We start from the raw sequence: 24,759 nt of genomic DNA on the forward strand, positions 1-24,759 counted from the left end.
CCGGAGACATGGGTTCTGGTGCCGGTTCTGCCTCCTGAGATTATGCCATCACTAAGGATCTTTCTGACCTAAAAAAACAACTGAGGATGATCTGCAAGGTAGACAGATCCAGCAGGTATCCTGAAATTAATTCGTTATCGTGATCAATGAGCAGTGCAAGGCAACCAACTGCGAAGCTACCACATTACAACATAGCATAGACACTGTGTCTTTGTCACTTTGGCCGCAAATCAAACCTGCTCATTTCCTAAAAAAGCAATTATAGCACAAGCAACAAGAGTGTGCGAGTGGCACGGCACAAACTGCTAGCACTAAAATTAACTCCTCTACACACGTTTAAAGTCCTGGAGTCTCAGGACCTAGGACTCAATAGGAGACTCCATCCACCACCAAGCAGACGATAACGATGGTGACTGGGGACGGCCAGTGCACTTGACCCAAACAAGAATGGATTTGGACAAATGTGTTCCATTCTCAAAAATGGTGATCGGTCTCACTCAAAGAGGATTCATGACTCAAAAGCTTGTTCCATCAGATCCTGCTTCTTCCAGAATCACAGTCTTTGCATGTAGACAGTTTTCCCTCTGAACACATTTCTCAGAGCCTCTTTCATGTCTTTGTTCCTCAGGCTGTAGATGAAGGGGTTCAGCATGGGGGTGACCACCGTGTACATCACGGAGGCTATCGAGCCCTTCCATGATGCTTGGGTAGATACAGAGCTGAGGTAGACCCCTAAACTAGTGCCATAGAATAAGGAGACCCCTGATAGATGTAAGCAACAGGTGTTGAAGGCTTTATATCTGCCTTTGGCAGATGGGACTCTCAGTATGGTGGTAATGATGGGGGTATAAGAGAAAACGATACCCACAACGGGAATAATACCCAATATAACAGTCAGCACATACAGCAATACATCATTGATCAAAGTGTCTGTGCAGGAAAGCTTTAGGACCCGGTTAGGCTCACAGAGAAAGTGAAGGATTTCATTGTCTGTACAGAAAGATAGCGGAACCACCAATAAGGTGTGAACCAGGGCATCAAGGCCACTGACACTCCAGGACCCAGCAACCATCAGGGCACAGAGCCGTGGGTTCATGATGGTGGTGTAGTGGAGGGGGTGGCATATAGCCACGTAGCGATCACAAGCCATCCCAATGAGGAGGAAATGGTCTAGACCTACAAAGAAAAGGAAAAAAAAACATTTGGGCCAGGCAGCCAGCATAGGATATGGGTTTATCTTGGGTCTGGAGATTGGCCAACATCTTGGGGATCATGGTAGGTAATAGACAGGCATCGGCCAGGGAGAGATTGATGAGGAAGAAATACATGGGGGTGTGCAGGTGCGGGTCGGAGCCGACGGCCAGGACGATGAGCAGGTTCCCCAGGGCCCCAAGCAGGTACATCCAGAGGAACAGCCCAAAGAAGAGCTGCCGCTGCTCCACCCAGTCAAACAGTCCCAGGAGGAGGAATTCTGAGACGCTTGTTTGGTCCCCCTTCACCATGGGGCCAGAAAATCTGCTGGGAGAGACATGGCAGGAGAATGAGATGACAGATCAATCACATTCTGGTTCTGCCACAATCTAGATTCTATGTAGTTTAATGTGTGTGTGTGGTAGGGGGGAGGTTAACATGGGCAGAGAAAGCAGTGGAGAGGCCCCGTCACTCGACTTCAGACCACCCCAGCTCTATTGGAAAGGTGGTTAGGAGGCCTGAGGTCTGGCTGGACATCTTGTTCACCTGAAATTCTCCCACTCCCACTCTCCAGCCTTCCTGGGGTCCTGGGTCTGCCCTTCCTGGGCCTGTGTGTGTGCCAGCACAGGGTGAAGCGGGTTCAGTCAATAGTATTTATGGAGCTCTTACTGTGTGCCAAGCACTTGGAAATGTAATTCTGCCCTACCCCCAGGCATAGCATTGGGCTCTCCCAGTCTGGCTGCTCCCCATTCTCCATAGAACACCCCATCAGAGACTTGGAGCCCCTCATCAGTGGCCCCTCAGGCTTCTCCTCACCCGACTGAAAAATCCCAGTTTCTTCAGAGACTCTACTCCCAGACTTTCTTCCCTATCACTGTTCTCTCCTGGGCCTTCTCCAAATCCAGGATAAGAACTCGGTCACTGAGAATTATGAGTGATTCATCTTGTTATTTCGATGATGTCCAATCCCCTAAATACCATTCATCCTGGTAGAGAAGCAGCGTGGCTTTGTGGAAAAAGCACAGACTTGGGAGTCAGAGGTCATGAGTTCTAATCCTGGCTCCACCACTTGTCAACTGTGTGACTTTGGACAAGTCACTTCAGTCATTCATTCAGTCATTCATTCGTATTTATTGAGCGCTTACTGTGTGCAGATCACTGTACTAAATACTTGGGAAGTACAAGTTGGCTACATATAGAGACAGTCCCTACCCAACAGCGGGCACATATAGAGACAGTCCCTACCCAACAGCGGGCTCACAGTCTAGAAGTGGAAGACAACTTCTCTGTGCCTCAGTTACCTCATCTGTAAAATGGGGATTAAGACTGTGAGCCCCACGTGGGACAACCTGTTAACCTTGTATCTACCTCAGTGCTTAGAACAGTGCTTTGCACATAGAAAGTGCTTATCAAGTACCATCATCATTATTATTGTTATTATTGCCATTATCAACAACAGCTCTGCCCAAATGAACTTCCCACATTCCCCCAATAACTCCCAAATAACTGACCCTTCCCATCATTGTCTACTATTCAGTCTACCATCCTTGTCACTTGTACTCTTCTTTCTCAGACCAAATGCACAAAACATACACACTCACTCCAGCCCCCCATTCTGCTCGTTCTGCCAACTTCCCAATCCTCAAATCTGCTTCTCCCACTCCCATATACATCCTTTGCAGAAGAGCAGCCAGAGAATGAACATCATAGTGATGAGATGACCTGAAACCTGCCTGGGACAGGAGGGAAGCAACTGTGCCTCTGAGCATCCTATTTTCACTGTTGGAGACAGAATCCAGTGCTGGCTGAAACATTAGCCTGACCCAGGAATTCTCTTGAACAGAGTTTCATATTCTTATAACGCACCTGATATTTCCTCTGACCTGTTCTCTGACACTTTTTTCCCTCTCCAAGCTCTCTTCCCTCTAGAAATTCTCTTCTCTAATCCATCTCTTTGTATGTCCCTCTCCTCCAGTCCCCAGAAGAGCCAGATATTGACCGAGGTATCTTGCAAATTGGGTCTGGAACTTTCTGTCCCAGTGAGTGATTGTCAGAGGACAGCTTGGTCCCTGCAGAAAGTTGCAGCCCTGAGCTTCTTCCAGGATGAGAACTCCAATATGCAGGGTTACAGCCAATGTTCCCTCTAAGCCATGCAGGTGTACGGATGCACAGCGAGCCCGAAGGGACTGCAAGTAGGGCATCTGTGCATATGAGTGAGGCTTCTTATGTGCTCCCAGAACTGAGTTCTGCAATGGAAAAACAGTTTCGCCTAATGGAAAGAGCACAGGCCTTGGAGTCAGCAGACCTGGGTTCTAGTCCCTGCTCTGCCACTTGCCTGCTGGGTGATCTTGGGCAAGTTATTTAACTTCACTGGGCCTCAGTTTCTACATCTGAAAAATAGGGATTCAATACCTGTTCTCCCTCCTGCTTAGACTGCAAGCCCCAGGTGGAACAGGGCCTGAGTCTGACCTGATTTTCTTGTATCTATACCCGTGGTTGGCACATAGCACTTAACAAATAGTATTATTATTATTACAATAATAGGACAGGAAGACTACGCCACTCACACTTGGCTGCAATACTAGCACTGGGTCCCAAGAAGCTCAGGAACAATAATAATAAATCAATTGTATTTATTGAGTGCTTACTGTGGGCAGAGCAGCACACTACGAAGCACTTGAGAGAATGCAGCATCATAGGATTGGTAGACACAATCCCTGCCCTCCTGGAGTTTGCAATCTCCTTCTTCCTCTGCACACTTCATGGAGGGAACAGGGAAAAGACAGCCATGCAAACCAGAACTCTCAGACAGGGAGAGCCCAGGGACCTTGGCAAGGAAGTGTCCGCTGCTTTTAGGGGCTCCTAATCCTCAGCATAGGGGCAGCTGAAACTAGTTGAAAAAGTCCCATTGACCACATTGGATTTACATTCAGTGTCCCAGGCCCTACGGTTGGCTTCCTGACCCCCCGGGGCCCTATCTTGGAGGGCGCTGTGACCTTGTGCTGGAAATTAGAGGCTCAGACCGTCTTCTTACCCTACTACGTCTCTCGGGATGTTGCCTTCTGATCCAGGTGGTAGTCACCTGGGAAAACTTTCAAACTGTATGTGCTGTCCTACAGAGGACCAAACAAGGCTCTCCACCACCTTGATTGGGAATGGGAAGCCAAGTAGAAAGAGTAAGAAGCACGCACGTGTGTGTGTGTGTGAGAGAGATCAGGTTATCCCACGAGGGGCTCACAGTCTTAATCCCCAATTTAATAATAATAATAATAGCATTTATTAAGCACTTACTATGTGCAAAGCACTGTTCTAAGCGCTGGGGAGGTTAACAAGGTGATCAGGTTGTCCCACGGGGTGCTCACAATCTTCATCCCCATTTACCAGATGAGGTAACTGAGGCCCAGAGAAGTGAAGTGACTTGCCCAAAGTCACACGGCTGTTAAAGGGCAGAGCCGGGATTTGAACCCATGACCTCTGACTCCAAAGCCCGGGCTCTTTCCACTGAACCACGCTGCTTCTCTAATATCCCTCCCTCCACACATCCGCCACTCTTCCTCCCTTCAAAGCCCTACTGAGAGCTCACCTCCTCTAGGAGGCCTTCCCAGACTGAGCCCCCTCCTTCCTCTCCTCCTCCTTCCCCTCCTCACAGCACCTGTATAAATGTATATATCTTTGTACGCATTTATTACTCTATTTTATTTGTACATATTCATTCTATTTATTTTATTTTGTTAATATGTTTTGTTTTGTTGTCTGTCTCCCCCTTCTAGACTGTGAGCCCGCTGTTGGGTAGGGGCCATCTCTATATGTTGCCAACTTGGACTTCCCAAGCACTTAGTACAGTGTTCTGCACACAGTAAGCGCTCAATAAATACGATTGAATGAACGAATGAATGAATAAATGTGTGTGTTTGTGTGTGTGTAAGAGAAAGAGAATAAGAGAGAGAGAGAGAGAGAGAGTTGAGTGTGTACATATGAGTGATCCTAAATCTCTGATAACTACTCCCACAGCGCTGATCCTCCACCTGACCCCACTCGACCTTCCCTCATCTTGGAACTGGAAGATGGGGCTGGTTCATTCATTCATTCAATCACATTTATTGAGTGCTCACTGTGTGCAGGGCTTTGTACTAAGTGCTTGGGAAAGTACAAAACAACAATAAACAGTGACATACCCTGCCCACAACGAGCTTACAGTCTAGAGGCGGGGAGACAGACATCAATACAAATAATTAAAATTACAGCTATGTACTTAAGTGCTGTGTGGCTGGCAGGGGAGAATCAATCAATCAATCGTATTTATTGAGTGCTTACTGTGTGCAGAGCACTGTACTAAGCGCTTGGGAAGTACAAGTTGGCAACACATAGAGACGGTCCCTACCCAACAGTGGGCTCACAGTCTAGAGGAAGAGTAAAGGGAGCAAGTCAGGGTGATGCAGAAGGGAGATGAGGAAAAGTGGGGCTCAGTCTGGGAAGGCCTCTTGGAGGAGATGTGCCTTCAATAAGCCTTTGAAGGGAGGATAGTAATTGTCTGTCAGATTTTAATTTCAGCCTGTCATTTCTGAACCTCTACAAAACTGCATTGTGCTTCAAGTCTCTTTTGACAATAGGGAAACTCCCCCCGCCCTTTAGCAGCCAGGAGTCGGACTGGTGGACCCTAGTCACTAAGGATAGCCTGTAGCCTAGATTTCTGTCAAGGAGACCAGCTGAAATCAACCTATTTACACATCAGATATAGAGATAGGGAAGCATAAGACATGGATAAATCCATAATGGTTATTACTGGGTCATACCTATGGACCATGCTGTCCAGGATTTTATATCTGTAGTGGCATCAGGATGTTTGGGAGCAACTGTATAATAATGGCCCTCCTGGGCATCCATCTTCATGGTTAGAGATGGACCATCCAACAGCCCTCACTTTCCCCTCTGGAACTCTGACTTTCTCTCAAGTAATAAATTCAATCCATTTATCCCCTGCTGGCTGAAGAAGGGCATACATTTGTTTGTTCGGGGCTCCAATGGGGGCCCCTTTGTCCTGGTGCTGTGTGCTTTGGGGAACAACAGTTCCACATTCAGCCTTCTCCACACTCTTTATAATTCTGTAAATTTCAATCCTGTGGCTTCTCAGCATGCATCTTTTCACACCTTTAAGTTCTAATTTTTTTTGGTCTATTCTCATAAGGAAATTTCTTAATCCCCCTGCTCATCTTGGTTATCATCATCAATCGTATTTATTGACCGCTTACTATGTGCAGAGCACTGTACTAAGCGCTTAACAAAGTAAGTGGGTAGAACTGGGGGAAAGGTTTTCCCTTAACTATACAGACATTTCTGGTGTTTGATGGAGTGAAGAATCTGAATTGGATATTTGTGTCTGTCATTCTTCTGTGGAGCAGACTGTGAGAACTTGTCTCAAAATAAATTGATTCTACTGTGCTCTGGAGGACAGAGCTCTGAACATAGTAAGCGCTCAATAAATACGATTGATGATGATGACTGAGGGTTCCCCTCACACTCTCCTCACCCCCCACTCAATGGCAGACAATTCTAACCTGGAAGGTCGGGGCCGGTCTAGGGCTCTGTCCCCGAGGGGTCGGGCTCCTCAGCCTTCCTTCATCTCCTCTTGGCAGCAACGTGAGCATGAACAGGGATGAGGGATACAGGACAAGAATGCTACATCTTCATCCATGGGTGCAGTGTGGGCAGAAGCAGGGCTCATGGCAAGACTATTTGCAGGACTCTCTGGGCCCCTGGGGCCGCTGGCCCATGCATCCCCCGGGTCCCTGTTAGAAACAAACACTCAGTGCCTCATCTCTGCCCTGGCCCCTCTGGGCTCTACTGAGAGAGTGATCTAGAAGATTGCTGACCACAATGAGAGATGATAAAATCACACAGTAGATGCAGTACTTGTAGAAGGAGGAGGAAGAGGAGGAGGAGGAGGAGGAGTAATGGTACATACTGAATGCCTGCTAAGTTCAATACACTGTAGTAAGATCTTGGGAAAGTACAACAGAAACAAATGACATGCTCCGTACCCACAAGAAGCTTACACTCTAATCGGGGAAACAGACTTACTAAATATTTGCAAGTTGGAGAAGCTTTAGGAACACCAAGGTCAGCTAGGGATTAATATGAATATGCCGGGATGAAATACCAGAAGAAATATGAATAAATAATTGAATGCACTATTGAATACACATATACACATAAGTGTTGAGAATGGGTATAAATGCATAAGTACTAGAGAAGGCTGTTGGGTGGATATTACTCAGAGTTTTGGGCTTTTAGAAGAAGTTAAAGAAGAGCAGAACTGAGATGTGGTGGAATTTGGGAAGGGAGGGAGTCTTTGGCTGGAGGAAGAGTGTGAGCTGGACGTGGGTGAGTTGGGAATGGGAAGCATTCATTCATTCAATTGTATTTATTGAGCACTTACTGTGTGCAGAGCACTGTACTAAGCACTTGGGAAGTACAAGTTGGCAACATATAGAGACGGTCCCTACCCAACAGCGGGCTCACAGTCTAGAAGAAGTTAGAAGCAGTTAGAAGGTTAGCTTGGAGTAGTGGATAGAGAGAAGCAATTTGGGAATCATCTGCCGAGACCTGATAGCTGAAGCCATGTGAGTGGCTGAGCTCCCTGAGGGGGTGAGTGTAAAGTGAGAAAAGAAGGCAACCCAGAACAGACTTTGGCAAGACACCCACAGTTAAAGGATGAGAAGTGAATGAGGAACCAGTCAATGAGACTGAGAAGGAGCAGTCAGACAGAAAGGAGAACCAGATGAGTACTGGGGTGGCCAAACCAAGATCAGACAGTGTTCCAAAGAGGAGGGGGTGATCCCTGGTAGCAGAGGAAGCCAAGAAGTTGAGGAAGATTAGGTCAGAACAGACCCCATTGGACTGAGCTATGAAATGGTTACTGGTGACTATGGAGAGTGTGGTCTTGGTGAGATCAAAGAGGCAAAAACCTGACGATAGTGGGGCAAGAAAGTTGGTGGAGAGGAAGTGAAAGCAGTAGGCGTATGCAACCCTTACAGTAGTTTGGACAGGAAAAGGAAGTGGGAAATGGCTTTGCTCCTCTAGTAGAGGGAAAGTCCCTCTGTGGGTCAGGAGATTCGCCTGAGTTTCCCTGCCCAGCCAACCATTAAAGAAACAGTATCATCAAAAGGGAAAGAGAAGCAGCCACTGGGCAGCTGTGTGAACTTGGGCAAGTCACGTAACTTTTCTGGGCCTTCGTTTCCTCATCTATAAAATGGGGATAATGATTACTTCCTCTCCCTCCCTCACATAGACATTTTGAGGAGAAAATGAGAAATTGATGAGAAGCACTTTAGATAAAATTAAAATGCCATTCAAATCTAAGGTGTTACAAACAGTCCTTGGACCTATGACACAGCTGGTTCCTGAAAACTGCATGAAGTCAAAACATTGTAAATTGGGACCTATTTTCTCGTATGGCAAGTTATAAATGAGGAAATAGGCTCCTGAACCATGGTCGAATGCACTTTTTCTTACCAAAATTTTCCAGAACTGTATACTTGGTAACTTATAGAGTAGCTACATTAATGTATTTATATTATAATCAATCAGATTGTAAATTCCTCCACTAGATTGTAAGCTTCTAGAGTACAGGGAGCTTGTCTACCAACTCTATTGTACTTTCCCAAGTGCTTAGTACCATGCTCTGCACACAATAAGTGCTCAATTCATAGACTGATTGATTGGTTGATTGATTGATTGAGTAGGAGAGGTTGTATAATATGGATGTTGACAACCTCATTGAAAGTAATGTGGTCACCTCGACCCTCCCTGGTGATTACCTGCGCCCCTGAAACTAGTGCCCAGAAGAGGATAGTTTAAGGAAGTCAAAGAACACAAGTGTCGTAAATCTGAAACAGGGTGCAAATTTTAGAAATGTAAATGCTACTATTTGTTGTTGCTGAAAACCATAATATAGGACTGCCTGTATTACTGCTTCTCAGTCAGGTTGATTCTGTGGATGGCTCCCCTCTCGTGAATTCACGATTTTCCCCAGAACCACAGGTAGCATTAAAGCCTTAGTCTGTGACCCCTCTATGGAGATGAAGACGAGTTGCCTGCCTGCCCAGCACTTCAGGTGCCCATTCTTACCATGGTGCTGCCCCATCCAGGTAGAGTAAGCCACAGGGCAGTGCTCTAACCCAGTAATTCAATCAGAAGAGCCATTAGCCAGGGAACATTCATTCATTCATTCATTCAATTGTATTTATTGAGCACTCACTGTGTGCAAAGCACTGTACTAAGCACTTAACACTTAAGAAACACTTAGGGGGCCCTTTATAAGCTAATTTGAGGGACACCTCTTCATGCCAAAACACACTCCAACAGAAATAGGTACAAGAGACAGTAAATGTTCCATTATACTGAATGCCCAGAAAAGAGGGCACTGTAGATAGGCAGAGGAAAATAAAGGATATTACATTTTGTTTCCTCCTCTTCAAGCTATGCCACCTATCAACCAGAACCCTCTCTCTTAGATTGGCCACCACCCCCAAGTACATACAAATACACTCTCCCAACCGCTTTCATATTTAGTGCCACATGCAGCATGTGGACATCATTCATGTTGCCAAATCTCGAAATCGTGGCCAGTAAATGTCGATCTAGTCATAGGATCTCTGCAGCATAAGAGATTCAGGAGAAATTCAGGGAGCACTCCAAAGTCTCAATTGTGTGTCTGAATACACCTGAGCACACTTTGTTGCTGCTGTTGTCTTATGCTGTATAGTCGTGTCTGATCCTTTAGCTCAGACGTATTCAGACGTATTCTGCTAAGCTATATGAATAGTTCCATGAGTCCCCTTTGACTCGGGAGAGTACTAGACTCTGTATTAAGTCATTAGTACAGTACTCTACACGCAGTAAATGCTCAGTAAATGATGATGATGATGATGATGATGATGATGATGATAATGATCGTTGCTCCCCGTGGTTTCGGGGCAACTCTCGGGTTCTTACCCTCTCCGGGTCTTCGGACATCTCCGGACGCGGCCTGCGCGTTCATACCAGGAAGAGTCAGCCAGAGGTTCAAAGCTTGGTTGCCGTTTATTTGCTATCAGCGGTTACATGGTTAAAAGAGAGAGAGAGAGCCAGAGAGAGAGAGAGAGAGAGAGAGAGAGAGGGCGCGTGCCCCCCCCTTGTCTTGTTCGTCTCTTATACCCTCCGTTGCCCGGGGGCAGGGTTTTCTCGGGGAATGGCGTACCGAGGCTTTGCCATGTAGCACACGCCGCCCTCCAGCCACTAGCCTAGCAACAGCTCTGTCCAGTCACGAAGCGTTTGCTCTGGCTCGCCCCCAGCCACCCGTTGCCAACCATCGCTGGCTGCGGATATGGCCTTGAGGTTGCCTCCGAGCCTTGCAGGTGCAAGCTTGTTTTTCTTGCCCTGGTCTCTTTATCTCCTGTTGTTTAGTCTGTTTGGCCTTGAGCCATTGGGTACGGTTTGTGTGCACATACTGCCTGTCTCAGTGCCTTCCCCCGCTCCCTACGTGTCCCCCTCTCGTTATGGCGGGGACCGCTAAGGGCGTCCTGCTGGAGCATCTCGACCTTAATCTCGCGGACCACCCGGGCAACAGTGGAGCAAAAGAGACGAAGGAGGCACGGGAGGCACATGGCCAAAAGCAAAACCCCCTCAGTGGCGGCAAGGATCGAGACCAGCCAAGGGGCCAATCCCCCTGGCGTCACGCATTCGATCCAGTCCCAGAGTTCCTCCACCGCGTCCTCCCCGCAGTTGAGGTCGTCCCAAGCCTTGGAGAAGTGCAGTGACCGGGCGTTGAGCTTGTCGATTAGGTGGCACAGCTCCTGTAACTCGCCGGTTACGTTGGAGGCCAGGAAGAGTCTGCCGCACTTGATTAAGGCGATTCCAATGGATTATTCGAGCTCGGTGGAGTCAGTCGTTCTCACCCACGGAGGTTGTTCCTATCCAGATCACAGCACGAGGGTCCCTTCGTGGTCGCCAAAGAAGTTACTGTTATCGACAAGTAGGGTACAAAATACAAAATCGGTGTAAATCGGCCGCAGGGTTCTTGTACCCAGGGTGGTGATGCAGATAGGAAAAATGACTCGGAGACATGAGTTCAGATAGAGCAGTAAAGAAGGAAAGTGGCTACCTGCCCGTTCACCTCCTGGGAGAGGTACGAGTGACAAGCAGCCCCGATCCCATTCTCACTGTGTAATCCAATTAGGACCGACAGGATGCTATAAATTCTCATTATTCTCTGTTTTCACTGCCTTGTGCAGGTTGTTATCTGCCCTATGGCCTTGCATAGATACTTGTTACTGACCTTGAAGACATCTGTTGCTGAGCCTTGCATAAAATACAAAAAGGAGTTGTTCTCTCGGCCTGTGCAAAATGGAGGGTTACTGTTAACATACACAAAATGGAGTCAGTCATGTCAAGTCTGCTAGTGGACAACAATCCCCCCTTTGATCCTTCCGAGGCCCATGGCCACGGGGAGGAGCGCATACGACCGTCCTCGGGATAACAAAGGTCTTCCGCAAAGCCGGCGCCTAAAGTAAAGGATAAGGAAAAGACAAAAACATCCAGGCAAAAAGGAAAGATAGAAAAATCCAACAGCACAACTGAGCACACACAACAATCCAGGCACAACTGAGCACACACAACAATCCCCCTCCTCAGCGAAACACAGCGTCCAGACGGCGCTGCATGTCTGTGACTTCAGCTTTGGACAGGGGTGTGGTCGGGGTTTGTAGAAGCATCAGGGTAGATGAAGCACATCAGCAGGAAGCGACGAATCAAAAACGGCTGGCTTCACCTGGGAGTGGTGGATCCATGAGGGGCACTCAGCAACACGATCTGCAGAAAAGGAAGACAAGAGAACCTGGTAGGGTCCCTCCCAGGATGGCTTAAGTGAAGCGTTGCTGACCATGCGCTTAACCCAAACCCAATCTCCAGCGATGAATGGATGCAGATGATCCGTGAGAGGGATGCGCTGATGAAGGATTCCAGCAGCCTGCAGCTCAGCTAGAATTGCCTGCAGAGACAAAACATAGGCTCGCAGGGTATCATCGCCCTGGTATGGTGCATGTAAAGAACATTCAATTCCAAGTGGTCGATTCATTCATTCATTCATTCAATCGCATTTATTGAGTGCTTACTGTGTGCAGAGCACTGTACTAAGCGCTTGGGAAGTCCAAGTTGACAACATATAGAGACAGGTCGATAAATTTCAGATAGAACAGACTCAGTAAAATGTGATCCTTGATCAGAATCCATAACAGCAGGTGGCCCAAACCTGGGAATGACTTCCCGCTAGAGACATTTCACCACCGTAAGAGCAGTTGCTCGGGAGGAAGGGAAAGCCTCCATCTACCTAGTTGGGTGATCAACAATGACTAGTAAATATCGGAAACGACCAGCCCTCGGAAGTGTCACAAAATCAACCTGCAAACCCCCAAAAGGGGAATAGACCCAAGGGCGTCCTCCCAAGGGAACCCGATAACCAGGGTGAGCATTGAAGCTCTGGCAAGCAGCACAACTGGCTGTGACACGTTTGGCAACAGGATGGATACCTGGGGCAAACCAAACTCGAAGAACTGTGCTGCCAAGGCATCTGCACCAAAGTGAATCTCCTGGTGAAGACCCAGACAAACTGGTCGCAGTGCAGCAGCAGGCAAAATAGGGCATCCATCAGGGACCCAAAAGAGTCCGTCCCGTTCCAGTGCCTCATATTGCCGAGGCCACTCAGCTCTTTCCTTATCAGTAATCAGGGAGGGCAACAGCGTGCCAGGCATAGACGTGGGGGCCAGGGTCATAACAGGAGCTACACATACAAGGGGGGCATGCCGAGCTGCCCAACGAGAGGCCTTGTCAGCTAGGCGATTGCCCAAACTCGGGGAATCACTTCCTCGGGTGTGGGCATGCACATGCACGACAGCCACCTCGGCTGGGAGCAAGAGGGCCTGTAATAGGCATTCTATACGATCCCCATTAGCAACCTGATGACCCGCTGAGGTGAGGAACGCCCGACTTTGCCACAGGGTACCTGTAGCATGACAGACCCCAAAGGCATACTTAGAGTCTGTATAGATGGTCACACGCTTCCCTTTACCGAGTAATAATGCCTATGTAAGGGCTTCAAGCTCAGCCGCCTGCGCACTGCAAGAAGCTGGGAGTGAGCCGGTCCACAGCACAGAGGTTAGGGTAACAACAGCAGCGCCTGGTGAGGCGCATCCCTTGGTCCATAAAGGAGGAGCCATCTGTAAACAAAGTTAGATCAGAAGAGGACAAAGGCTCATCGCGAAGGTCAGATCGAGGAGCGACAGTTTCCCGAACTACTTCGTCACAACCGTGAATTTGGTCAGTCATGGGAGAGGACTCAAGCAGGGTAGCTGGATTTAAGGAGCCACAGCGCTCCACATGTACCTGAGGATTTTCCAATAAAGCAACTTCATATTTAGTCAGGCGTGCCACAGATAAGGCTTGGGTGGCTGCTCCACGAAGGAGGCGCACAACTTCATGCGGAGTCCAAACAACAACGGGATGTCCCAAGAGGATATCCTGAGACTTTTCAAGCAGCATTACTACCGCAGCTATGCAGCAGATAAAAGGTACTTGACCTAGAATGACAGGATCAAGGACACCTGAATAATAGGCTACTGGTCGATAGTGAGGACCGAGAGTTTGGCACAAAACACCTGAGGCCACTCCGCGGCGTTCATGAACGTACAAATAGAATGGCTTACTGTAGTCAGGGAGTCCCAGGGCAGGGGCTGAACTCAGGCATGATTTTAGTGTCTGAAAGGCTTCTACAGCCTCGGGAGTCCAGTCCAGGGGCTCTGGGGAAGTCATTTTTAGGAGCTCAAAAAGGGGTCTGGTTAACAACCCAAATTCTGGAATCCAAGCTCGACAAAACCCAGCCACACCAAGAAAACCTCTCAGGGCCCGCTTAGTAGTGGGGAGAGGCATGCATTGAATCAGGCTTGCTCACTTGGGGGCGATTGCTCTTTCTCCCGCCCGCAACATGAACCCAAGATATTTTACCTGGGGCTGACACCACTGCAGTTTCTCGCGACTAACTTTAAGACCAAGCTGATGCAAACATGCTAGGACCTGGAGGGAACCTGACCAACACAGATCCTCCGTGTCCCCAGCAATAAGGATATCATCCACATACTGGAACATACTGATCCCTTCGGGTAATTTGAGGGGAGATAGGGCTCTGTACAATTCTCTCGAAAAGATAGGGAGTGGACAAAACCCTGGCTCAGTCTGGGAAGCCTCGTCCAGGTTAGTTGACGACCTTCCCAGGTAAAGGCAAAAAAGGTACTGGCTCTCACAGGACACTGGGATAGTAAAGAAAGCACTAGTTAGATCAGTACAAGTAAAATAGGTTGCTTTGGGACTCACGGAGCTAATTACTGCCATGGGACTTGGAACCACAGCATGCATGCGCAAAACGTAAGAGTTAATCGCTCGCAAGTCCTGGACTAACCGATAAGACAGAGGGGAGCCCGATTTTCACACAGGCAACACAGGAGTATTACAGGAAGACCGACATTCGACTAAAATTCCCTCGTGTCTCTTCTCTTTCTCCTTCACACACACTTACTCTAACCTTCATACACATACAATTCTTTTAACCATCGTCTCTTCTCTCTCACTAAGACGAGTGAAAAAGTCATCAGAAATTTCCCCTTCATTCTGGGCCATCCCATGAAAGGAGTCCCAATTAGGGGGTTTACGGCCCAATTCTTGGATGGCTGCCAGGAGAGTCTCTCTGGCCCTTGAAAGGCTGCACGGAGGATACCGTGTATAAGGAAGTCCACATCCTTTAGCTCCCCCGGGTGGGAGTCTTCATAGGCCGTCATCTGTTCCCCAATAACGTCCCACCGCTCCTCCGTGATCCCGGAATCAAATATCCACGGGGAGGTCATAGTTATCTTCCCTATAAATTCCCTTATTGTTTTCAGCTCAATCTTTACCCCCTTACTTCTCAATATCTTGTAACAATGCCGGGTGTACAATTCCTTATCTTCTGGCTTATATATGGGCAACGATCGTGCCGTCCCCATCTTCCCGCCTGACCTTTAGCTACCTGGCCTACGGGGCACTCTCCCTGGTCTTCCCCAATGGGGGTACCCGAGCCCCACGTTGGGCGCCACTCGTTGCTCCCCGTGGTTTCGGGGGCAGCTCTCGGGTTCTTACCCTCTCCGGGTCTTCAGACGTCTCCAGACGCAGCCCGTGCGTTCATACCAGGAAGAGTCAGCCAGAGGTTCAAAGCTTGGTTGCCGTTTATTTGCTATCAGCGGTTACATGGTTGAAAGAGAGAGAGAGCCAGGGAGTGAGAGAGAGAGAGAGAGAGAGAGAGAGAGAGAGAGAGAGAGAGAGAGAGAGGGCGCGTGCCCCCCCTTGTCTTGTTCGTCTCTTATACCCTCCGTTGCCCGGGGGCAGGGTTTTCTCGGGGAATGGCGTATCGAGGCTTTGCCATGTAGCGCAAGCCGCCCTCCAGCACACACCGCCCTCCAGCCACTAGCCTAGCAACAGCTCTGTCCAGTCACGAAGCGTTTGCTCTGGCTCGCTCCCAGCCACCCGTTGCCAACCATCGCTGGCTGCAGATATGGCCTTGAGGTTGCCTCCGAGCCTTGCAGGTGCAAGCTTGTTTTTCTTGCCCTGGTCTCTTTATCTCCTGTTGTTGAGTCTGTTTGGCCTTGAGCCGTTGGGTACGGTTTGTGTGCACATACTGCCTGTCTCAGCGCCTTCCCCCGCTCCCTACGAATGATGGCTTGAATCCATGGAAATCGCTGATGGCTTGAATCCATGGAAATCGCCTATAACCCACTCCTGGAATTTGGGTGCCCCCATGGAGGTCAACAGGTAACCTAAGCAGATGATTAGCAGATACAAGCAAATCCACCACGTCCTTCCACCTTCTGAGGATAATGGGGAAGGGCTCACAGCCTCTTGGGGAGGCTTTTCCAGCTGAACACATTACTCAGGGCCTCTTTCATGGCTTTGTTCCTCAGGCTGTAGATAAATGGATTCAGTATGGGGCTGACCACCGTAAACATCACAGATGCTACCAAGCCCATCCCAGATGTTTGGGTGGAAGATATTTGACTGAAATAAATCCCAAGGCCAGTGCCATAGTACAAAGAGACTACAGACAGGTGAGAGCCACAGCTGGAGAAAACTTTATATCTTCCCCCAGGAGATGGGATTCTCAAAATGGTAGAGTTGATGCAACTGTAAGAGAAAAGGAGACCTGTGAGGGGAACAACACCCAAAGCTACTAAGACTACATACACCAAGACTTCATTGAAGAGGGTGTCAGTACAGGAAAGCTTCTGAAGCTGGCTAAGTTCACAAAAAAAAGTGATGGATTTCGTTTCCTGCACAGAACGATTATCGAACCACCATTAGTGTATGTAAGAGGGCATCAAGGCTACCGATGCTCCAGGACACTACAATCGTCCAGGCACAGAGCTGTGGGCTCATGATTGAGGTGTAGTGGAGGGGGTGGCATATAGCCACGTAGCGGTCAAAAGCCATCCCAGGGAGGAGAAAACTGTCCAGACATGAAAACAGCATAAAACAATACATCTGTGCCAAGCAGCCAGCATAGGATATGGATTTATCCTGGGTCTGGATGTTGATCAGCATCTTGGGGACCGTGGTGGACAGGAAGCAGACGTCGGCCAGGGAGAGGTTGGTGAGGAAGAAGTACATGGGGGTGTGCAGGTGCCGGTCGGAGGCGATGGCCAGGATGATGAGCAGGCTCCCCAAGACCCCAAGCAGGTACATCCAGAGGAACAGCACAAAGAGAAGCTGCCACTGCTCTGCCCGGACAGACAGTCCCAGGAGGAGGAATTCTGATATGCTGGTTTGGTTTCCCCTCTCCATAGAGCCAGAGGATCTGCTGGGGGAGATGTGGCAGGGGATTAGGGGGATGGAGCAGTTACATTTCTATCTTCTTCTTCTTCTTCTTCCTCCCTCCCACCCCTTGGTGGTTACTAGGTAGTAAAAAGGAGCAGAACGACTCCTGAGTCCTTCATCTGGTGGCAAAACTCCCTGACCTGGTTTCTTTTCAGTCTCATTTTCCAACTTTGCTGGGCCCTTGTGTTGGGCTTATTAAATGTCACCTGCTATTTCCCCATTAGGAAAGAAGCCTAAGATACTCTTTCTTATTCAAAATCCTTACAAAAGATAAATAAAAGAGTTCAGCACCAAAAAGAAAGTGAATTTAGAACTGGAAATGTTAGCCCATTTAGCTCACTGTTAAAACCTGCTGGAAAGCCAATTGGCTAACTTCAGGAATAGACTCTACCGATGCACTTTAAGGACAAAGAGAAAAATTAAGATTTCAAATGGGGTAAAGGAAAACTCTATAGAGACCCAAAGATGAAATGGGCACCCTAGAAATTGTGGAAATGAGGGCAGATAACAAAAGAGAAAGGATCCCCTACTGTAACACTCTCCCAACCTCACAACTACAGTTTTAATGGGGGTTTTGCCCCACTTATTTCTTTGCCAAAAAATCTAGGGCAAACAGTTAACCTCCTGGTCAACATGAATGAAAATCAAAATGAGAATAGTGAAAAAAGGTATGTCTGTTGTGTATGTATTACCATCAACTTACTTCAAGCCATAATGACCCATCTCTTCTAGGCAGGTGACCTGTGGCCTCCAAACTGGCCAAGTGCTTCTGTTGTACTTTCCCAAGCACTTAGTAGAGTGCAGCATTGCACCCAGCTTGTGCTCAGTAAATATCATTGCTCCTCCTAAGTGACAACACACTGAATATAAAACAACCACCCACAAAGCCCTATCCCAAAATTATCCTGTTTGACATCTAGCTCCCCTGCAGAACCTTTCTTGGAGTCTGACAGTAATTCTCCTCCAGCTAGTCTAACCTTGTTCAGATCCTTATACTTATGCTTCCCTGACCTGTGATTTATTTTAATGTCCGTCTCCCCTGCTAGACTGCAAGCTCCTTGAGGACAGGGATTATGTCCACTAACTCTATTGTACTCTCTCAAGAGCTTAATACATTACTCTGCACAGAAGAAACACTCAATAATTGATTGATTGATTAAAGTCTACCAGCTGAGATAAACTGAAGAGCACACACACACAAACACACACACACCCCGAGAGAGGACTGTGATGGTTGTACCAGGGCAGCTCTGACTGGAACAGTGAGGAGATGATAGATGGAATATTATCTTGTGCTATTGTTGATTCTTTTCTGCTCAGTTGTTCTGTGTTCATTTTCCCCTGCATGCCTATGCTCCCCTACCCCATTAGATTGTGTGCCCCCATAGGGCAGCAGCCATGTCTAAATCAGCATCAAAGCATTTAGTATCCTGCCTCACACACTCTAAACAGTTAATCCAGTTTAGCCCGTCAGCCTTTCCCTTGCTTCCCCTTTGGTTTCCCAAACTCACCCGGAGATCAGAGGTGCCTGTCTACCTGTTTTGTTTTGTTTTGTTGTCTGTCTCCCCCATTCTAGACTGTGAGCCCGTTGTTGCATAGGGATTGTCTCTATTTGTTGCCAAACTGTACTTTCCAAGCACTTAGTACAGTGCTCTGCACACAGTAAGTGCTCAACAAATGTGGTTAAATGAATGAATGAATCAGAGACTTGACTGACTAAGACTGAATTCTCTGAGCCAGAGAATGAGGCCACCACCTCTGTCGGCCTAGCTGCACCTTCATTAGAAACTGAGACTAGGGATTACAAAACCATTCCAGAACTGTATTTCTTACTCTCTAATGACACCCCTGCCACGCAACACACACACACACACACACACACACACACACACACACACACACACACACACACAAACACACACACATACACACACATCGCTCCACTCATTTCATCCTGGACACCCATCCCCCTTTATTAAAAAATCTCCCCTTGCCCCTGGGCATTGTTCCTGTGGCCCTATGGTCCAGGCCTTGTCTCTCAAACCTCATCTGGGAATCTCATGGTGTTGGCCAGCATCCCTGTTTCTGCCCTAGCAGTTGTCACTCGCTTAGAGTTGTCCCGGCCTAAGGACCACTTCTGATGGAGGTTCTGGCCCCAGATGGAGCCAGGACCATTCTACACTAGGGAAGGAAAGGGGAGTTTCCTAAACCCTCCACCTACCCTTGGAAGCATCCCAACTTTCTCTGCCCCCATGACTGATGAAGAGTTTCTTTGTGGTATTTGTTAAGCATCTATTATGTGCCAGGCACTGTACTAAGTGCTGGGATAGATACAAGCTAATCAGGTTGGACACAGTCCACGTCCCACATGGGGCTCATGGTCTTAATCCCCATTTTTACAGATGAGGTAACTGAGGCCCAGAGAAGTGTAGTGACTTGCCCAAAGTCACAGAGCAGGCAAGTGGTATGCCCGGGTTTAGAACCCAAGTCCTTTTGACACCCAGGTCTGGGCTCTATCCACTAGACCATGATGCGTCTCAAGATCTGCTTCTCACTTGAGTGAAAACTCACGCATCTGTTCATTCAGCATAGGTATTGGGAAGAGCTGAATGCTCTGGAAAGTGAGGGGAAACAAAATAGCAGCTTGTCTTACTTGTAGCAAACTGCCTTGGGGTCTCCCTGGGGGTCAGGAATGTACATTTTGATGATCATCTATCCAATTTCTGTAAAGCAAATTCTAATCAGAGGACACCCCAAATGAGACAAACCTGTGGTAAAGTTTGTTATGGAGAACTTACCCTAGGGCTATTAGATCCAGTTGGGTGGTCAGTTTCCCGGCAGACAGTTCTAACCCAGAAGGTCAGTGCTGGTCTGGGGCTCTGTCCATCGCCTCCTCTGAACAGCAGCCTGAGCGTGAAGGGGGACCAGGGTCATGGGGCTAAAGGGCTCTGGGCAGGAGCACTGCGTCCTCACCCACAGGGATCAGTGTGGGTGGGAGCGGGGCTCATGGCAGGATTATTTGCATGAGTCTCTGGGCCCTTGGGACCTCCTGCCTGTGGCTCCCCAAGCTCCTTGTTAGAGACAAACCCCCAGACTCTGCTGATGGAGACATTTCAGACTTAATTAAGACCTCAGTGAAAGGTGTTGAAATCTCTTGGAAACAGGGTCCGCAACTTTCTCAACATTTATGATAAGAAGTTCAGTTTCTCCCCAGGGCTGGGGGAGGCCAGGGACTGCCCACTCTTGGGGTAACCCTAGAAGGTCCACAGAGCCCTGATGTCAGGGAGCTCCATGCTGCACAGCGGAGGCTTCAGTCCACCCCCTGGTGCTGTAGGGTGTGCGGCTCCTCCCCAGAGCAGGCGGCAGGTTAAAAGAGGTCAAAATTAGGTAGATAAAATCATAAAAACTCCACTCCTTGCAATAAAGGCTCTGAGGCCAATCCAGGTGTGTGACCACTGGGTAACTGAGCCAGGTCTGTGAGCCTGTAAGACTGTGAACACTATGTGGGACAGGGATTGTGTCCAACCCAATTACCTTATATCTACCCTAGCTCTTAGTACAGTGCCTGACACACAGTAAGCACTTAAGCACCACAGTATTATTATTATTATTATTATTATTATTATTATTATTATTATTATTATTATTATTATTATTATTATTATTTGGTCCAGATGAAGGGAAGGGAAGATGAAATAATGAGGGATATCGGGTTTGGGTCTTCAAGGTTCCCCACTAGCTGATTTCCCTATCCCAACTCCTCCAAGAGGCCTTTCCTAAGCCCTCATTTCTCCTACTCACCCTCCCCTCTGCATCGCCTATGCACTTGGCTCTGTACCAACTAAGAACTTAATAGTCACCACACCCTCTAAGCACTTGAGAGTCACCCCACCCTCAGCCCCACAACACTTCATTCATTCAGTCGTATTTATTGAGCACTAACTGTCTGCAGAGCACTGTACTAAGCTCTTGGAAAGTACAATTCAGCAATAAAGAGAGACAATCACCACCCCCACCGGGCTTACAGTCTAGAAGGGGGGAGACAGACATCAAAACAAGTAAACAGGCATCAATATCAATAAATAGAATTATAGATATATACAGATCAAAACAAGTAAGCAGGCATCAATATAGAGCACTTGTGTACAAATCCTTACACTCCACAATTTCCCCTCTCTGTAATTTATTTCATTGCCTGGTTCCTCCTCTAGACTGTAAGTTCCTTGTGAGCAGGGAATGTGTCTATCAACTCCATTGCATTGGACTCTTCTAAGCATTTAGTACAGTGCTCTGAACAGTCTCTAGACTGTAAGATAGTTATGGGCAGGGAACATATTCATCCACTAATTCTATGGTAGTATATTGTAGCAGTATCCTGTCAAATCCAAATCCCACACACCAGTATTGTAGCAATATTCAAAGAGAACAGCTATATACTATCCCAAGGTGGAGGAGCCATTAGCAGTAGCTTGAGTGAATCAGTCATTGCCCTACAAAAGGTCAAAGCACTTGGAAAGTGAGAACAAAGCCTAGGAAACAATATTTCCTTGTTGGGGGCTGAAAGGGAACGAGGATTTTAGCAGGAATCAGAAGGTGGGGAACAGCAAGGAGGCTGTGCAGACCTAATGAGTTAGAAAGAATCCATCATCCATCCACTTTTAAAGCTTTACTGAAAGTACATCTCCCTTAAGAGGCATTCCCTGACTAAGCCCTCATTTCCTCCTCTCCCACTCCCTTCCATGTCACCCTTGCACTAGGATTTGCACCCTTTATTCATCCCTTCCTCGGTCCCATGGCACTTATGTACATATCTGTAATTTAATTCATTTATTTAAATTCATGTCTGTCTAGACTGTGAGCTCACTGTGGTCAGGGAACATATCTACTGACTCTGTTACATTGTACTCCGCCAAACGCTTCGTACGTTGATCTGCACACAGTAAGCACTCAATAAATACGATTGATTGCCTGAATGAAATACACATACTTTAGCCCCGTCTATTAAGCTCTTTCTTTCTTTTTTTGAGGGGGAAGCCACCAGCTGCATCCCCAGAGTGAAGGAACTCCTCTGGCTGGTTGTGCAGGTGGTGAAAGAACTACTCTCAATGAAGGAGAGAGAGGACAGTGAGTGAGCAAGAGAGAGAGAGAGTCTGGGAGTTTGTGTATACAGGGAGAGAGGTGGAAGTTTGAGCAGCAGGGCAGTGGAAATTAGCAATCAGACCCTTGCCTGCAACTCCCTACTCCATTCTCTCTCCAGGTCTTCCTTTTCCCAGCCACTGACAGAGCCCAGCCTCTGCTTCCAGGCCCCACGTGGTAGTGGGGAGGAGTTGGCTGAGCAGCTGGGACTTCTGGAATGGAAATAATTCTTGTGTCATAATTGCCCCTCACCACCGAGGGAGCCTATCAAGCAGGAGGGGCAGGGAGGAGCACCCTGTCTTGGGCAACCTGTGGGCACAAGGCCAGCCCTCTACAGCTTAGGAGCTGCTCCCGCTGGAGCCCTGCCTGCCCTGGCACCTTAGAGACTGACCCTGATAGCACAATCATAATAGGCTCGGCTGCGAGGAGGGGCATGCAGGCCTAGCAATGTGCCATTCTCCGCTGATTGGGCACCACCTGCACTCCAGACCTCAACAGTCCCAGTACTTCATATTGTTAAAGAGCCCACTGTTGGGTAGGGACTGTCTCTATGTGTTGCCAACTTGTACTTCCCAAGCGCTTGGTACAGTGCTCTGCACAGTAAGTGCTCAATAAATACGATTGATTGATTGATTATGTGGCTTTGAAGATGCCATTCCAACACCCCTGAGGAGGGAAGGTGGCCCCAACCTCATCACAGTCAAGAAGGAAATCCAGAAGCTGTGGCAACAACAACTCAACAGTCTCCTGAACGTAGTCTCCTATTACAGAAGATGTGATACTGCAAATTCATTCATTTATTCAGTCATATACATTGAGTGCTTACCGTGTGCAGAACACTATACTAAGTGATTGGGAGAGTACAATACAGCAATAAACAGTCACATTCCCAGCCCACAACAGGCTCACAGTCAAGTGTGGGGGAGGCAGACATCAATACAAATACATGAAATTATGAATAAGAACCCCTGTGCCATGGGGCTGGGAGGGGGAAGAACAAAGGGCGACACACAAGGGACTGGGAGAAGAAGAGAAGTGGGGCTTAGTCTGGGAAGGCCACTTGAAGGAGATATGCCTTCAATAAGGCTTTGGCCGGAGCTGGGGAGAGGTCACTGACTTCATGAGAAGAGTTTTCCTGCAGAACACATTCCTCAGGGCCCGTTTCATGTCCTTGTTCCTCAGGCTGTAGATGAAGGGATTCAGCATGGGGTTGACCACCATGTACTATCGAGCCCTGCCGGGATGCTTGGGTAGATCTGGGGCTGAAGTAGACCCCAAAACCAGTGCCATAGAACAAGGAGACCACAGACAGGTGAGAGCCACAGGTGGAGAAAACTTTATATCTTCCCCCGGCAGATGGGATTTTCAGTGTGGTAGAGATGATATGACTGTAAGAGAAAAGAAGACCTGTGAGGGGAACAACACCAAAAACTACTAAGAGTATATACACCAAGACTTCATTAAAGAAGGTATCAGTACAGGAAAGCTTTAGGACCTGGTTAAGATCACAGAAAAAGTGATGGATTTCGTTTCCTGCACAAAATGATAATCGAACCACCATTAAAATATTTAAGAGGGCATCAAGACTACCGATGATCCAGGACATGACAATCGTCTGGGCACAGAGTCGTGGGCTCGTGGTGGTGGTGTAGTGGAGAGGGTGGCATATGGCCACGTAACGGTCGTAAGCCATTCCTGTGAGGAGAAAATTGTCCAGACTTATAAACAGGATGAAAAAATACATTTGTGCCAGGCAGCCAGTGTAGGAAATGGATTTGCTGTGGGTCTGAACATTGGCCAGCACCTTGGGGACCGTGGTGGACAGGAAGCAGACATCGACCAGGGAGAGGTTGGAGAGGAAGAAGTACATGGGGGTGTGCAGGTGCGGGTCAGAGCCGATGGCCAGGATGATGAACAGGCTTCCCAGGACCCCAAGCAGGTACATCCAGAGGAAGAGCACGGAGAGGAGATGCTGCTGCTCTGCCCGGTCGGAGAGTCCCAGGAGGAGGAATTCTGAGATGCTGGTTTGGTTTCCCCTCTGCATAGACCTGGAAGATCTGCTGGGGAGATATGGCAGGAGAAAGGCATGATGGAGCAATTACATCATGGTTCAAACAAGCTGGCCCCCAGTTATTGGAGCTTTTGGGCACTGAGGATAAGGAGAAGCAGAGTGACCTAATTGAAAGTACACAGGCCTTGGAGTCAGAAGACCTGGGTTCTAATCCAAGCTCTACCACTTGTCTGCTGCGTGTGACCTTGAGAAAATCAATTAATTTATCTGGGCATCAATTATATCTGTTCCCCCAACTCCTTAGGCTGTGAGCCCTTACTGGGACATGGACTGTGTCAGGTCTGATTGTGTTATATCTACCCCTGCATTTGGCACATAGTAAGCATTTAACAAATACCTCAAGCATTATTCTTATTTGGAGGTGAATTCTAGGACTCTCTTGGTCCTGTCTCGGGACATTTCCCTGGCTGGGCTACCGAAAATGGGAAATTATT

At 48.0% G+C, this 24,759-nt stretch overlaps 3 pseudogenes; all 3 read right to left on the reverse strand.

Moving 5' to 3' along the window:
- Window positions 1-553: 553 nt before the first annotated feature.
- Window positions 554-1,403, reverse strand: LOC119922761 (annotated as a pseudogene).
- A 14,733-nt stretch (window positions 1,404-16,136) lies between these two features.
- LOC119922762 lies at window positions 16,137-16,878 on the reverse strand (annotated as a pseudogene).
- Window positions 16,879-23,331: 6,453 nt separating this feature from the next.
- On the reverse strand, window positions 23,332-24,298 carry LOC119922763 (annotated as a pseudogene).
- Window positions 24,299-24,759: the final 461 nt, after the last annotated feature.

This window comes from Tachyglossus aculeatus, unplaced genomic scaffold, assembly GCF_015852505.1.
Source record: "Tachyglossus aculeatus isolate mTacAcu1 unplaced genomic scaffold, mTacAcu1.pri scaffold_123_arrow_ctg1, whole genome shotgun sequence".
Taxonomy (NCBI): Eukaryota; Metazoa; Chordata; class Mammalia; order Monotremata; family Tachyglossidae; genus Tachyglossus; species Tachyglossus aculeatus.